We start from the raw sequence: 17,977 nt of genomic DNA, 5'->3' as shown, positions 1-17,977 counted from the left end.
AGTGAATCCTCCATACCCAAAAAGAACACTTGGAAAATGAGACCCTGCATGCCAGTGGAAACAGTAATCCTCCTTCTTTTTAAGAAGTTTGCCGTTCCTGCTCTAAAGCACTGGCACATCCCACTGTCCAATTCCTATGCATCCTTTCATTCTGAGTCCTCCTCATACCTTCTCCTTGTCACAGTGTCTAGGAAATTTATCTCCAAGTTTCTAGATTCCTATCTAGAGCTCTACCTTGGTTGATAGGAAATGGTCTCTGTTTCCCTATGAACTTCTAGAAGGGGAGAAAATCCTTTCTTCCACTGTGGCCATTTTTCCTGTACAGGTTCTCATAGCTCTGTCCTGTACAGTCAGGGATCCTCAAGAGGTATGCATAGTTAGTGTGGAAAGAGCCCAGAACTCTGCCTCTGTCCTGATTGGGTTCCCTGCTGAAGCAGTTGAGACTTTATTGATAAAATTCTTTTCTGGACACCAGGATAGGCTTGATGGAAAATGGGCTAAGATTCAATGATCTGTGTTGTCTATCGCTATAAAAACAAGGCAACCTATATTTTGATAGTGATTTATAGTCATGGAATATTTCTACAAACATTATCCCAGTAGGTACTGACATAAAAACTATTTTGCTGAAAAGAACTTATGTCTTTTGGCATGGTGTGACTCATCTGATTTATCTATGAAACCCCAGAAGGTCAAGTTATAGTACCCAATCATCAGGCAGGTATACACAAGCTATCTGTTTAGGATTCAGTGGGAAAAAGTTGTTTATCTGTGGTCCTGGAGCTAGTCAGTGATAGCACTGAGACATGAATCTGTGTCATGAATCTGAGTCTAGGATTTTGTACTGTATTTCACTAGCTCCCTAGAATGGTATCTGGAATCTAGCCTATCATCTGGGCTCAGGTTAGGTTATTTACTAGGTTGGACTGTATCATGATCTGGCTTGTGTTAAGCTCGATATCACATCCCTGACTTTCTGAAGGAGAACAGGTTGCTTCCCTTCTCTTGAATTCCCTTCTCTCATTTTTCATTTCCTCTGCACAAACACTTATTGGGCATCAAAGAAGTTTGATTGACTCTGTTTCTGTCCTGACTTGTTGGCAAGAAGGACAAGAAAAGACAGTAGTGCTAACACCAACAGAGCTGAAAATAGTGACCTTAGGCATAGTGACTGGGTATCTCTGGGAGTTGTAAGTGGGCTCTCTCTTCACTTGACATAGGTGATTTTTGGAACTAAATAGTGGAGGCCAAAGTAGAAATATTTACTTGGAGACAAAGAGGATGAACACCCTCAGCTCCTCATTAGGAAAAAAATTAAAAATTGTCTTTCATTTCCCTGAGCAATTCCTTTCCCTTTGGGACAGATAAACTTGGTAAAAAACTTTCTAATAATGAAGGTTATCCAACAATGAAAGAATGTCTCATGGGAGGCTAAATTATCTATAAAACAAAGGTTGGATGATTTCTTTGACTTCCTGTAGATGGTATACAAAATTTGCAGCAAGGTTGTTCTAGATGACATCTAAAGTCTCCCTCACTACCAACTTCTAAGTCTATGAGTACACTACCTTAAAAATCTCTGAGCTTCCCATCACTGAAAATTGCCAAGGACAATGCATACAAATATTTTTCTGCAATACTAAAGAGGTGATTGCTCCTTAAGGAGAAATATTATCCTTGATAATCTAAGTCCTTTCCAACTCAAACAATCTATGAATAATCTATGGTCTGCCCCATAACATATTGAGTTCTATATCACTAAATATTTTAAGCTAGGGCTACATATCCAAATATAGAAGTTGAAAGGACTGTCAAAGAAATCAAAACATACCTGCTACTTAACTTCTCTAAGCCTCAATCTCCTTGTGTACTATGTTAGAGAGATTATCTAACATCTGATGTTTTAAAGACCTTTTATGATATTGGCATTCTATATTCTGGGATATATTCTGACTCTTAAATTTCGTGGTCTATGTTTTAAGTTAATTCCCAGCTTTAATATTTTATTCATATATTTAAGTCTAAAATATACCAGCTTGAACATTTCATGTCTTAAGGTACATTCCATATCAAAGTCTTATGTTCCTGAGATCCACTTATCTGTAGGGTTTTGGAAAAGTACAGTTCAATGTAGGAACTGGGACAAGAAGTTGATGATGAAGAAGAAGAAGATGATGATAAAGAAGAAAATGATGATGATTATGATGATCATGGAGGAGGAGAAGAAGGAGGAAAAGGAGCTGAAGGATCCACTACAATATCCTTAGCAAATGTTCATCCATCCTCTGTTTGAACACCTTCAGGGACAGGGAAATACACAGACAGGAACTATTTAAGAACTACAAAGATAGCCATTAAATAAATTCATGAATTATTCAAATCATAAAGGACCTCAGTGATCCCCTAGTCCAATAATGAAGCATAAAAACTGGGCAAAGAAAAGATCTGATAGAGCAAAAGATGTAAAAATATTAAAAGAATAATGGTAAATAGGAGTGTTCTGATTGGCTACAGAGTCAGGAGGCTGATACTCAAGAATTGATCAGTTAGAACTGAATTCTTCTAAAATAATTATCAAAACAGATATTTTGACTCCTCTTGGCTTATTTCCTCCTTGGTGGCAAGTAAAACAAGAACTGCTATAGGCTGCCAGGTGAGAGAGTAACAGAGGATGCCCTATCTCTCACTCAGCCACCAGGTGACCATGAATACACATTATCTCCATTTTTTTGTGTTTGTTCTCCACTGAGCTTAATGGAACAGTTATCTAGAGATATAATTCACTGGGTTCCATTTTTATGAACTTTGAAAGACTAGGAGATCCATCAGAAGTCTCTTCCTAGCAACCAAGGTTGATAGAGAGTCTACCAGACAATATAGCAGCTACTGAAAGGTAGAGGAAATACCTGAAGACAGAGGTAGAAAAATATTCATCGAAGGGACATTTCAGCTTCAGGGATTGCCCTACCTGATGAAGAACAATGCAGTCTATGGAAACTAGAAAGGCAAAATTCTTTGGAGTCCAACAGAGAACCACATCTAAAGGGAATTTCATGAGGGCTCCACAAAGGTAGAAAAGGATAAACTGGGCCAAGAGTTTAGAGGTAAACATTCAACCTCAGATATATATATTATCAGACAATTATAGCAATTGCCACTGGAGTTGAGGGACTATGTGCTCCCCATAAATGTACCTCTACATGTATGTTGTTTGAATACCTTCTCCCTAGGGATCATGTGTATGCAGAGGGACAATGCTCACTGTGCCCACCTCCCAACTATCTAGAAAATTTTTCTAACTTTTGTCCTTATTATATGTTCCAGTAATATACTTTTATGAAAGCCAATAGGGTTCTAGTAAATAAATAACAAAATAAGGTCCTCATTGTGAGGGCTCATTGTTATGTCTTAGAAGTTTAGAAGGTTATACCTAGAACCCTAAGAAGGTTATACCTAGAACCCTAAGAAGAGCATTAGTATTCACCTCTCTGAGAATGTAATTAACTTTTACCAGTGAGATTTGGCAGAGAAAGTCAAGAGGCATATGGAAAAACTAGGGCTTAAATCCAGTCCCCTAAATGCAAAGTTAGATTTATATGAATTATATATGCTGCTTCTTGAAACATTTTATATGGGGGGGGAATACTGTGAAGGAGCAAAAATCACATTTCACAAAGTTAAGCTCAGAAAGTTTAACTGACTTCTTAAAAGGAGGAAGTGTACTAAGCACTAGAAGTTGAATCTTATGGATTCACTCAAAGCTTTTGCCTGAGATAGCATTGTAGAGATAGCATGAAGTACTTGTCGAACCATAAATCAATGTCAAAAGTTACCAGATTTGAGGCCTTGTGTTGATCTTTCTATGAGAGAAAGGGTAAATGGAGAAAAGAGAGAAAGAGAGACAGAAAGACAGACAGACAGAAGTACAGAGAGTGAGAGAGTATCAAAGAGCATAAGCATGAAGAGTCCTAAGTCATCATGTTTGGAATGAAAGATTTCTAATAGCCAGGAATCTAGTCACAATTCCCAGATCCAGGTCCCTTCCCATCACTGAGAAGATGAGAGTCTGCCTATAAGTCTTCTCAAGGCATCCTTTATATCCTTGTTTCTCAGGCTATAGATAAAGGGGTTAAGCATGGGCGTGAATATAGTATACATTGCTGAGATGATTGAGTTCTTCCAAGAAGAGTAGGCAGTTGAGGAACTCAAGTACACCCCAAAAACTGTGCCATAGAATAATAAAACAACACATAGATGAGACCCACAGGTGGAAAAGGCTTTGTACTTTCCCCCCATGTGATGGGATTCTCAGAATGGAAGCACAAATTTGAGTATAAGAGAAAAGGATCCCTGTAAAACGGACAATACCCAGCACAATAATTACAAAATACAACAAGATGTTATTGATAAAGGTGGCAGAACAAGACAGTCTCAGAACCTGAGAAATATCACAGAAGAAATTTGGGATGTCATGATCTTTTCCAAATGAGAGTTGCAATGTCATGATAGTGTGGAGAAGGGGGTTTAGAATACTTATAGTCCAAGACAAGAGAACCAGTATAGCACAGAGTTGTGGACTCATGATGGACACGTAGTGCAGAGGGTGACAGATGGCCATAAAACGGTCACAAGACATCACAGAGAGCAGCAAATTATCCATACAAGCAAAAACAATGAAGAAATACATCTGGGCAAGACATCCAGCATAGAAGATGGCCTTGTTATGCCTCAGGATGTTTTCCAGCATCTTAGGGATAGTAGTTGATACCAAGCATAGATCTACAAAGGACAGGCTGGAGAGGAAAAAGTACATGGCTGTGTGGAGGTGAGAATCAGAGCCTATGGCCAGCATGATAAGAAGATTGCCAACCATAGCAACCCCAAAGATGGGCATTTCTTGTTCTGGCTTCTCAGAAAATCCAAGGAGGAAGAATTCCAAATTATGTGTCTGATTTACTGCCATTTGAATGATAGCTCTGTGAGAGAAATAGAACAGAAAATTGAAATAGAGATACACCTTAATAACATAACAAAGAGAATCCAGGACAGGGATTTCAAGGCTTTGATTTCAGTTTCAGATTTTTCACTACCTTGTGATCTTGAGCAAGTTACTTCTCTCAGTCTCAAGGTCTTCACCTAAAATTGAAGCCTCTTGATTAGGTGGTGCTAAGGTCCCTTCCAGGTCTCAAATCCTATGAACTTCACTTACCACATTAATAGTTTGTTAATATATGCTGTGAGCTATATGTAAATGAAATCACAAAAACTGCTTTTAGGATCAGCACCCTTGGATCTAAGAAATATACTCTGAGGTCAAAGTTTGGTGTTTTCAGTTTCAAGAGACCTAAAAGTGGAGGACAGTAATATGGCAGAACAGGAGGGTAGTTTCACATAACAGTGGAAAAAATTTCAATACTAAGAAACAAGAAACAAGTAGAGTAGTGGTTCTTAACTTTGTTGGGTAATGGACCAAGCTGGTGAAGTTTATGTCTCAGAATAATTGTCAAAAATAATTGAAGGAAATTCTAAATTTCAGTTAGAGATTGGGAAAATGAAGGTGTAGTTTTTCTCACCAAGGTCATATCACTCAAAAGACACCCTCCAACTCCTGCAAGGAGGTAATGGATCCCAGTTTAATAACTTTTGAAATAGAGGATTATTTAAAGCATGATCTATTATTAAAATAGAAGAATGATAATGACTCATTAACAAAATGTGCAAACAGGCAGGGACTGGAAGTGGGCAAAAAATCAACTTTACTTCAACCTTAGATCTAGAGTGAAGTAATGCTAGTAAAGTCCAATGTTCATGCCAAAGTCCAGCAATTTTAGAGGGTCAAGTCAAGTCAACAAAAATTTAGTAAGTCCCTAACATGGATCAGGCACAGTGCTATGCCCTGGATAGAATGAGAATCAATGTATGGAAATTATAGAGAAAAATTTTGGCTATGTTTCAGGAAAAAAATTGTAACAAGTGTTACAAGTGTCCCCATTAAATGAATAAGCTTCCTGAGGAGGTCATGAATTCCTCATCACTGGAAATAATCAAGCAAAGACTAAATGAGCATTTGTCAGGGGCACTATCTATCTGTCAGGTTTGAAACACTAATGTTATCTTTTCTCCCCATTATGGCAATAATTATAATAATAATAATAATAATATCTAGAATTTATATAATGGTTTAAAATTTTCAAGACACTTTTTAAATATTATCTCATTTGTTCCTCAAAACAACTCCAGTGGCAATTGTTATAATTGTCTGATAATATGTATCTGAGGTTGAATGCAGATTTTTCTGTCAGCCCAATGTTCTCTTCATTGCACAATACCTAATGGCTGTGGGAACATCTACATGAACTGATAGATAGTAAAATATAGAGCAGCAGGAGAGCAATACGTATATGATGACTAAAACATGTATATGAACTGATTTTCTCAAAGAAACTTAAAAGTGAATAATGAAAAAACCAATTAAGAAGGCCTAGCAGAAGAGATGATGAAGGATTCTCCTCCCTCACTGCAAAGAACTGGAGGATGGTTAGATCACAATATTTCATCCATTGACAGATAGCTTTGTATTCAAAATTTAGCTTAATTTTTTTCTCTGACAGATAAAAGCGTTCCATCTGAGGTCTGGGTTGTCATCTAGACTCAGACTAGGTCATATACTAAGCTAGACTCTATCATGATCTAGCTTATACCTAGGCTTGGTACCATATTCCTGGTTTTCTGAGTAAGAACCAGCTGCTCCCCTTCCCTTGAATTTTCTCCTCTCATTTTCTATCTCCTCCACCAATACACTAACTGGGCATTAAAGAGGGACCAGATTTGATTAAATCAGCTTCTGTCCTGGTTTGTTGGTAAAAAGGACAAGGGAGGCAGTAGCTTTAACTCCAGTAGAATTCAAGGTGACTTCAGGCATAGTGACTGGTGTCTCTGTGAGCTGTAAGTGGACTCTCTTCACATGAGACAGGTGATCTGTGGAACTAGACAGGGAAGGAACAGGAGAAATATTTACAGTTCTTGGAGCCAAAGAGAATGAATGCCCTTAGCTCCTCATTAGAAAAAAAATAAAAAATTGTCTTTCCTTTCCCTGAGCAACTGAGTTCCCTTTGGGGCAGGAAACCTTGACAGCAAACTTTTTTTGATGCATGCATACATTGGATTTAGGTGAGGTAGAGCTGCAAAAAGCCATCTGCCCACTCTCTCTTCCAAAGTCATCATGATCCAACCTGGTAAAACAGAGACAAGACAGCTGGTGATGACTCTAGAGGTAGCAGGTGACCTTGGCATCTTTGATGTCTAATCAAACGCTAAGTACTCCACAGCATCTGCTGTAGTTTGCTTCATAGCCATTGGATCAAACTGTTCTCATCTACCCATTCTACTAGTGGAAGACTTCACAAGTTTGGAATAGGCACCCACAACTTTCCAATGAGTTTGATACTCCCTTGGTTACCTTCAACCTAGTTTAACCCACCTACCAAAAGAGTTTACAAAAAAGATGGATGAATAGCCCTACAAAGAGCTCATTCCTCCCAAATCCTCCCAGTAGAGATACTAACCCTCCCTGAACCCATAAGCCACTGGAGAAGTCATAACACCCAGGGAGTAATTAGGAATTGGTCACTGTGAATGATTTATCCCCCCAAGCAAAAGAAAATGAGAATTTCAAACACCAGGGAGAAAAAAAAAGAGACAAATGTTTGAGAAGGGAAACTTGGTGGTAATTAAGGGCAAATGAGTGAGTACTAGATCGTGGAAAATGTTGGTTTAATGGAAGTTTCCAAGTTTTTCACTTAGGTTAAAAAAATCAACTTCGGGGTGGCTAGGTGAAGCAGTAGATAGTGTACCGGCCCTGGAGTCAGGAGTACCCGAGTTCAAATCTGGCTTCAGACACTTAATAATTACCTAGCTGTGTGGCCTTGGGCAAGCCACTTAACCCCATTGCCTAGCAAAAAAAATCGACTTCACAAGTACAAAACAGAGGACAAATGGCTACACAAAAATGGACTGAAACCTCAAAGAGTCAACACTCTACTGACATTGCAGTCAAGAAAACTATTGAAAGCAAAAGCCTAGTGAAATAGCATGGTAAATAAAGAGGAAGCTTTAAGAAAGGTATATTAATATTTTTTTTTAGTTTTTGCAAGGCAATGGGGTTAAGTGACTTGCCCAAGGCCACATAGATAAGTAATTATTAAGTGTCTGAAGCCAGATTTGAACTAGGGTACTCCTGACTCCAGGCCCGTGCTCTATCCACTGCACCACCTAGCCGCCCCAAGAAAGCTATATTATAAATCAATAAGTGTTAAGGACTATTTGCTATGCACTATGCTTAGCATGAGAGATTCAAGACAATGATATAAGAGTCCTACCTTCAAGAAGTTTACATTCTATCTTTGAAAATATTGATAAGCATATTTATACACACACATACATATAATTATATATATACATTCATATACATATATATGCAAACAAAATGTGTATCAAATAAATATGAGGCCATTTGAGAGGAGATGAAATAAGCAGGTAGGGTAATCAAGAAAGGTTTCAGCAAAAAGGTAGCATTTGACCCATAGGAGTAATATGTTTGAAAAACAACAAGGTTAGTCTGATGGAACTGCACGATGTGAAAAGAAGAGTGGTTGGAAATTTAGTGTATGACTGTGAAGGTCTTTAAAATCAAAACAGTAAAGTTCCTCTAAAAACACTAGGGAGATATTGAAGTTTTTTGAATAGGGTAGTTTGTGCTTTAGAAAAATCACTTCAACAGTTCTTTGAAAGATGCATTTGTAAGCAAAGAGATTTGAGGAAGGGAAAACAATTAAACTGTTAGAGAAGAAAACGTAAAATATATTAAGAACTTGAACTAAGATGGTAGCTGTCTGAATAGAGAAAATAAGATAAATGCAAATGGTCTTGTGGATGATGAAATGACAAGATCTGGTTATTGGTTGGATATATAGAGTGAGGGAGATTGAGGAGTCAGAAATGACACTATGAATAGAAGCCTTAGTGGAAAAAGAGGAAATTCATAAGAGAGTGGGTTTGGGAACAAAAAAAGTTTTGACTTAGGTTGAGTTTGAGATACCTACTTCTCAATTTGGAATTCCATCTAAAATACAGCTGGCCATGTAGGAGTGAGGGGAAGCTAGTTTTCACAGAGGATAAAAGATTGGATGGGAAAGACCTCTTTTTGAGTTCAAATCTGGCCTCAGATACTTAATTTTGATGTGATCCTGAGCAAGTTATTTAACCCTGTGTGCCTAAATTTATTTGTCTCTTAAATGAAATGGAGGAGGAAATGGCAAACCACTCAAATATCTCTGCCAAAAAACAAATGGGGTCACAGGCAGACATGACTAAAAACAACCAAACAGTGTGGAACTGGAGATCAAAAGAGAAAACAAATTTCATGTAGAGATCTAAGAATACTAATCACTAATTAAGACATCACTAATTAAGATAGTTTAGAGCAAAAAAGAAAAGAGGATTCAAGATCAATCACTCATCTTCGGAGGATATAATGTTAATGATGAACCAAAACAGAAGACAGTGAGGGAGCAATTAGGTTATAGAGCAGTGTCACCAAAAAACCTCCCTGCTGTTCCTCATACATTATACTCTATCTCCAGACTTCAGGTCCTTTCACTGTCCCTCCTCCATTTCTGGAATGCTCTCCCTCCTTTTTGCTATTTTCCATTCTCCCTGGCTTGCTTCAAGACCTGACTAAAATTACACTTTCAACAGAAAAACTTTTTGATCTACCTTCGTTCTATTGCCTTCCTGTTAATTATTATCTGCAATTTATCTTATTTGTACATAATTGCATATGGTTTCCCCCATCCCAATCAAGCTGTGGGCTCCTTTAGCAGGAACTGCTTTTTACTTTTCTTTATAATCCCACTATATAGGAGTGTAGGGTATGCTCAAAGAAGATAAATACCTTTGGTGTGAGAACTGCTGAGCTCTTTTCAGAGCTGTTTTCCTCTTATGATGTCCACCTGAGTCACCTAACTTTCATCTGTGGCTCCAAGAAGCTATAGCATGCACAGCCACCACACCCAAACATTTTGGCAGATGAGTTAAACCAGGTTGAGAGTAATCTAGGGGACCACAAACTCATCAGTGAGTTATGGAGGGTGCCTACTCCAAGCATGTGAAGTCTTCCACTGGTGAAATGGATGAATGAGAACATTTCATTCCAACAACTAGGAAGCCAGCTGAAGCAGATGTTGTGAAGTGCTTAGAGCTTGGTTAGACATCAAATATGCTAAAGTCATCTACTGCATCTAGAGCCTTCACCAGAGTCTTAACTCTTTCTTGCTTTGCTGGATCATGATGACTTTGGAAGAAGGAGTGAGGCAGATGAATTCTTGCAGCTATACCTCACTTAAATCCAATTTACACAAACAACAAAAGACATCACTCATAACTATTCTTCAAAGTTCTGTGGTGGGGGCGGCTAAGTGGCACAGTGGATAAAGCACCAGCCCTGGAGTCAGGAGTACCCAAGTTCAAATTCGATCTCAAACACTTAATAATTACCTAGCTGTGTGGCCTTGGGCAAGCCACTTAACCCCATTTGCCTTGCAAAAACCTAAAAACAAAAAAGTTCTGTGGTGACAGGCAAGTCACAAAGCAACAGGTGTGGATACACTGGAGGCTGTAGTCACAACCCTAAACACAGGCAGCCCAGATGATAGGGTCATTTCCCCACTGAAAGCAGCAGTAAGATTTGGCAGCCCCCTCGGTGACATAGCAGCCCTTTGAAGGATTGCACTGCTCATCAACTGATGCAAGGAAGGGGTTAGAAAAGTTATCCTAAAACTTGTCTGCTTATCCAACCCTTCTCTGATTATAGCGGTAGACAGGAATTCCATGGTACAGTCAAGACACACAAAAAAAATCTACAAAAACTTCAAAGAAGATTCCATTCACCATCAATACACGCTATGTGTACACTCTCAGACAACACAATATACAATAGACCTGAAAGATGAACAGCCCTTGTTGCAGAAGATCTCAGCAGGTATCATCCAAATAGAAGCCATGAGTGAAACAACACTGACAAATGAGTGTCAGCTTAAAGAAGAAGTAACTGGATACACATTTTTCTGGAGTGTAGGTAGTGAAGGTGAGTGATGTGAAGCTGGCATAGGTCTTGAAATCAAAACTAATATAGTCAACATTCACCTAAACTAGTTAACAACAGGCTCATGACAATAAGATTGGTACTTCCAGGAAAATGCCTCAATTCCATCATCAGTGCCTATGCTCCCACCATGATAAATCCTGATGAAGTCAAAGAAAAATGTTATGAAAACCTGGAGTCCCTTATTATCAATGTACCAAAAAAAGGATAAGCTTATACTTTGGAATGACCTCAATGCTAGAGTCGCCTCAGATTATCAGACATGGCAGGGAGTTAATGAGAGGAATGAAGTTGGAAACAACAATAGCAATGGTCAGCTACCACTGAAGACTTAAGTATCTCATGACTTTCTCATCACATTTACCTAAATGTAATAAAACTTCAAAGATGCACCCTCATAGCGAACATTGGCATCTATTATACTATGTGATATTAAGGAGAAGAAACAGACTGGATGTGAAAGGGACAAAGGCAATGTGTAGTGCAGAGTGCTGAACTGATAATAGATTCATCCTTTCCATGTTAAATATTCATATTCATCCAAAAGAAGAAATAATTTAAAGAGATCAGAGTGTGTCTCTGAGCTTGAATAATTTTTTGCTAACTTGGAAGAAAAACTGAGCCAACATACAGTTGACAACAGTGGAACAGGAAAAAAAGTGGGCAGCTTTCAGAGAGCTGGTGTACACACTGTGTTTGCTCATCAGGGTCAGAACACTCACAAACATCAAGATTGATTTGATGAAAAGTATGAGGGAAATACAGACTTGCTAGATGAGAAGGGCAGAACTGAAGCAACTCAAAGGAAATGTGACATCTGTAAGTTTAGAGTACCTACCTAAGGTATTCACATGGACTACTGGGTTGATCAGCCACAGTCAGACAAACTGTTATTTGTCTCAAATATAGTGATGTCGTTTTGGTCTTCTTCGATAAAAAAAAAAAAGGGCAAGAACCATTTAGCACAGAGTCTAGCATACAGTAGCAAACCTTCAGTTTGGTAGTCAGTCTAATACATCTCTTCTCTCCTGTACTTTCTTCCAGAGCCTCCAACATACTATTAGCTCTGACAATGCTGTCAAGCTAATTATCAATGTATACCTACCTGGAAAGTATATTTCCAAGGAGGGTGAATTTATCCATAGTATTAAAACTTCTCCAATTTCTATAATGAATCATTCCATATATGGATGTTGTGGTGCTGGTTGATGAGGCACCTTGCATTTTCTTGGTGCTAATTGTTAAGCCAAATTTAGAACAAGTATTAGAAAGTTGATCCCTACTTTGTTGCATCTCAACTTCAGAGACTGCACTGAGTGCACAATCATTGCAAAGAAAAAATTATGAACCAACAGCCCTCTCCTCTTTAGTTTTTTGGCTTTTGACCTTTTCATTTTGAAGAATTTGCCATCAGTTCAGTAGCTAAAATTGATTCCATTTTCATTCTCAGTGAGGTATTTGATAACATGGATGACAGCATCATAATAAAAAGCATGCAAGAAAGGATACAAATTTGTATGACTCCATTGGTAACAGTGAAATCAAGAGAACATTGTCTTCTATCCAGAACTTGGACAAATACTCCATCATGAAATTGACATAAAATACTGATGAATTTCTCCAGACAATCAAATTTTGACATCATTTCCCAATAACTCTCATGATCATCAGTATCAAAGACCTTGGTCAGATCTATAATTGTTGAAGGCAGAACTTTATTCTGCTCTTGGCATTTTGCCTGGAATTGGCGGGCATCAGACACCATATTGAATGTTCCTTGACCCTTTTTGAAGCCACACTGGCTTTCAAGTCAGTGCCTATCTTCCAAGAGAAGGACCAGTCTATTGAGAAGAACTCTGTCAAGAAGCTTATAAGTAATGACTAAAAGAGAAATAACCATGTGATTGCCACTGAACAATCTATATCCTTTACCTTTATAGAGATGGGCAATGGAGGTATCCTTGAATTCTTGGGGAATAATAACCTCATGCTAAGGAAAATTTCAAACAGTTTTTGGATAAGCATCAGACTCCTTACCTTGTAAGTTCAGGTGGAATAGAATCAGTACCAGGTACTGAAAATTACCTAATTTCATTTAAAACCTCTTCTTCAGTTCACCTTAACCTAGGGACAGATTGACTTCAACTTAAGGCAACTAGTCAATATCCTCCTTGATTGATTGATGATGATTGATGATACTCTGGAAGTGTTTAGCCCTTCTCTTTAGGATTGTGTCCTTATCATTAATCAATGTGGTTTCATCCTCACTGAATAGTTGTGATGCCCCATCTGTCTTTGGACCATAAATAGCCTTCAAGGCATTATAAAAGCACTTTGGATTGTTGCCATCTGCATAAAACTGAATTTCATCTATCTTCTTACTGACAAGAATCCTGAATCTCTCAGTTCATTTATACTTTGCTTTTGATGGAATTAAATTCTGCCTTCTTAGAAATGAATGAACTATCCTGCTGAAAAATCCTATGCAGTTCCCAGTTTTCATTTTTTCATTTTTTTTCATTTTTTCATTATTTTCATTTATTTTCCCATTATTTTCAGCAAACAATCCTCAATGTTTGAGAGTGTTCTGACTCAGATGAGAGAATGCTCACTAGATCTCTTCTCCACTGTTATATGTTGGGTTAACTTTCCCTTCAAGGTAGCAATATACTGTATCCACTCAGAGAAGCACTCTAATCTCTTGACATTAATTCTTCTGGTAGTCTTTTTGTTTGAGGTCATCACTTCAGGTGAATATATGTAGCCTTTGTCACTCTCTCATCCTGTCTGTCTCTTCTTCCTTACAAGCACAGAGGCTATTAGATGTCAATGTTTGCTGCATGGGTATATCCAGGAAGTTATAATACATTTAGGTAAATGAAAGATAGTTTTCATGATAAGATGGTCATGAGATGTACAAGTCTTCAGGAGTGGGTGACCATTGTTGATATTTCTAATTCCATTCTTCCCAAGGATTCCCTGCCATGACTGATAGTCTGAGTCTAGTCTAAGATCAAAGCCACCCAGAATTATAAACTTGTCTTCTTTTGGCACATTGATTATAATGTTCTCCAGGTCTTCATAAAACTTTTCTTTGACCTCCTCAGATGTCATCATGGTGATTGTGGCATGTTTTCCTGCAAGTGACAATTACATTGTCATGAGCCTGTTGTTACTCCTTTTGGTAGACACACAAGCTCGTTGACTAGATTAGTTCTGATTGGAGCTTGTCACAGTGTTAAGTATGACCTAATAATACTTGCTAGGACAAGCCCTTTAAGAAGTTCATTGTACCACCTTTCCCCATCTGAAGAGAAAGAGAATGAAAGGCTTGGAGGCTCCTGAGAAATGTATATGTCTGATGCTCACTAAAGGTTAATGATTGGCTTCTTTTGTCCTTAGCAGTTGGGAAAAGTGGCAGTCTCTGGAGAGCTCTTTTAGTCCAGCTATTTGAATGACCAAAAAAGGACACCAAAATGCCACCACCAGCAAGTGGTCCTCCTCAGTATCGACCCCCAGATGGAGGATGGGGCTGGGTTGTGGTCCTTGGCACTTTTATTTCCATTGGATTTTCCTATGCATTTCCCAAAGCCATCACAGTGTTCTTCAAGGAAATTCAGGAGATATTCCACACTAGCTACAGTGAGATAGCATGTATATCATCCATTATGCTTGCTGTTATGTATGGAGGAGGTCCAATAAGCAGCATTTTGGTGAATAAATATGGCAGTCGACCAGTAATGATAGCAGGAGGGATATTATGTTCTTTGGGAATGATTTCTGCTTCTTTTTGTAATAGTGTAATACAACTTTACTTCTGTGTGGGATTTATTGGAGGTTTGGGCTTAGCTTTCAACCTACAACCTGCCTTAACCATGATTGGCAAGTACTTTTACAAGAAAAGACCCATTGCTAATGGATTGGCCATGGCTGGAAGTCCTGTATTCTTAAGTATATTGGCACCTTTCAATCAGTTTCTTTTCAATCATTTTGGCTGGAAAGGGAGCTTCTTGATATTGTGAGGGCTCCTTTTGAACTGTTGTGTGGCAGGGTCACTCATGAGACCTGTTGGACCCACACAAGCTCCTGCTAAAAAAGATGCTGAGAAAGCAGTGGGAGATGCAGGTCTACAAAAAAATAAGAAGAAATCAAGATGTGAAACCATCAATAAATATTTAGACCTCTCCCTTTTCAAACACAAGGGGTTCCTGATTTACCTATCAGGAAATGTCATTATGTTTGTTGGGTTTTTTGCACCAATTGTCTTCCTAGCACCCTATGCAAAACACAAAGGAATTGATGAATACTCTGCAGCCCTCTTGTTATCCATCCTGGCTTTTGTAGATATGTTTGCTAGACCTTCCATGGGTCTTTTGGCAAACACCAAGTTTATCCGGCCTCGCATCCAGTATTTCTTCAGTTTTGCAGTCTTGTATAATGGCATCTGTCATCTTTTGTGCCCTCTGGCAGAAAACTACACTGGCCTGGTGGTTTATGCTGTATTTTTTGGTTTTTCTTTTGGTATGGTTAGTAGTGTCCTCTTTGAAACTCTCATGGACCTTGTTGGAGCCACAAGGTTTTCCAGTGCAGTAAGACTTGTCACCATTGTGGAATGCTGCCCTGTTTTGATTGGTCCTCCATTAGCAAGTAAACTGGTGGATGAAACTGGAGAATATAAGTACTTGTATTTTTGCTGCGGAGTGATTGTGACTATAGATAGTATTTGGTTTTTTGTTGGCAATGCTATCAACTATAAGATGGTGGCAAAGGAAAAAATGTTAGAGGAAGAAAAGCAGAAAGCCCTAAACCATGCCGATTCCAAGGAAGTGGAGCTTTTGACCAATAATGAAAGCGATGACATTTCTTCTCGAGCTACCATGATGATCCCTCCGAAAGAGAAACGAATATTTAATGGAAATTATCACTCAGATATCAGTGTTTCCAACTTCCCTTAAAATATAGGGCAAATATTTTAGTTGTAATAATCAGCCATAGGTATAGACAGAAATAGAATTTTGTTCAAGGACAAGATTCTAATCAGTTTATAAACGGCTTTTTTTTTAGTGTAGTGGTGGTGAGATTTTTGTTGTTGAGTTGCAACCATGCAAAGGAGTGTAATCTCAGCTGTGACTCTGAACCCTGTGGGTAGAATATTGATTTAAAGTTTTCCAGTGACAAGTAAATTTGGCCACAAATACAGAAGTAAATTCTCATTACTACATTATCTGCTTCAAGTGATAAAGGAAAATATTTGTCTGAACCCTCAGGATGATACTTATTCCCATGGATCTCTCTCCACAGTGTTTTTATTTTTATTTTTATTTTTTCAATGCTTGACATAAAAGAACAGAATTGACTAAACGGGGAAAAAGACTGCTACAAAGAGAATAAAACCAATACCAGACCTATGTACAAATCAAGAATAACATACTATTTGTGGGATTTTTCTTTGTTTTTATAAAGTACAGTACACCCAGAGGACAAAATGGATGTATTAATTTTGCATTAGCCTTTACACTATGGATCTTAAAATCAGGGGATGTAATTTAAAGTCTTTATTCTAAATGCAATTAATGATTAGTTAAATCATAGTGTTTGTGGATACACACACACATATGTAAAGAAACCTTTGTGAAAAGTGACAAAACTGTTATGCTAAAACTTTTATTTTTGAGCCCATATGATTAATCCAAATATTTTTAATGTCAGTTGAAAGATTTTAAGATTTTTAGTCATTAAAATACACCAAATAAAGTAATCAAATGAGACAAGAGTCAAGGAAAGTGGTTAAGAATGATCTAAAAATAACATATTTGAAAACAGGTTTAGGTCTACAATAGCAAGAAATAGCAAATAGGGATTTCTATTGAATATATTGCTAATCTCAGGTTAGAGTTTTAATTTTATTTTTTGAAAAGTTTATTGACCTCCTATAGTATAACCAGCAAGTCCTCTTGTTGACAGACTTTGACTGAAAATAAATTCTGACTTTTTTTTCCCCTTTACTTAGAGGTTTGTGTTGAAGGTAAGCAATCTGAAAGGCCCTTCTGTGGATTCAGTTCAGTGGATCTCAATATCCTAGGCACAAAGGTAGCTAACCTGTAATGCCTCTACATGATAGAACTAGAAAATTCAAATCCTGTAAGCATCAGACTCAGACAATTTATGGGGCAACTCAGTTAAACAATGGCAGGTTGGGCTCTGACCATTTTAGCTGTCCCATTTTGACTTTACGGACATAGCATGGAATATTATGATGAGAAGCTTTTGTTGCTACTGTTCAGATTTAGAGACCAGTTTCTCATCTTTGAACTCGTGTAAGCTTTCTGAAAATCAATAACACTATTATAAAGAAAATTAATTGTTAACCTTATTCTTTCAAAGTCTCTAAAATTTAAAAAAATAATATTTCAAATTGGGAAAAATATTAGTGACCTGATAGATATTTCAGTTGTAAATATTAACTTCTACAGATCTGTAATTTAGTTTAGTATTATAGTGAATAAATTTTTTTTGCTTTCTTACTGGGATGAAATCACCTTAGTGATATCAAATGGAATTTTCTGTTATTTTTCTCCTTGATTTTTTTCTTGCATTTAGGGAAGATGGCTACTCTGATAGACAATAGGAAACACTGTATTTCAATTCTTTTGAAACAGTGAAAAGTGAGGGTCTGAAAATATTTATGCACTGTTCATGCCAGGTACTTGCACATCTTCTTAAGGAAAATATGTCAAAATTTACATTCATTTTCTCTTCACTTTTTAAAAATGACACGTAAGAAGTATTAGCATGTGAAATAAGAAAAATTGTTAA

General features: G+C 37.6%; 2 pseudogenes; one reads left to right on the top strand and one right to left on the bottom strand.

The window, feature by feature from the left end:
* Nucleotides 1-3,056: 3,056 nt before the first annotated feature.
* On the bottom strand, nucleotides 3,057-8,247 carry LOC141500773 (olfactory receptor 7C1-like; annotated as a pseudogene).
* Nucleotides 8,248-14,458: 6,211 nt separating this feature from the next.
* On the top strand, nucleotides 14,459-16,638 carry LOC141500772 (monocarboxylate transporter 2 pseudogene; annotated as a pseudogene).
* Nucleotides 16,639-17,977: the final 1,339 nt, after the last annotated feature.

This window comes from Macrotis lagotis, chromosome X (genome assembly GCF_037893015.1).
Source record: "Macrotis lagotis isolate mMagLag1 chromosome X, bilby.v1.9.chrom.fasta, whole genome shotgun sequence".
Taxonomy (NCBI): domain Eukaryota; kingdom Metazoa; phylum Chordata; class Mammalia; order Peramelemorphia; family Peramelidae; genus Macrotis; species Macrotis lagotis.
This window is presented reverse-complemented; position numbering and strand designations above follow the sequence as displayed.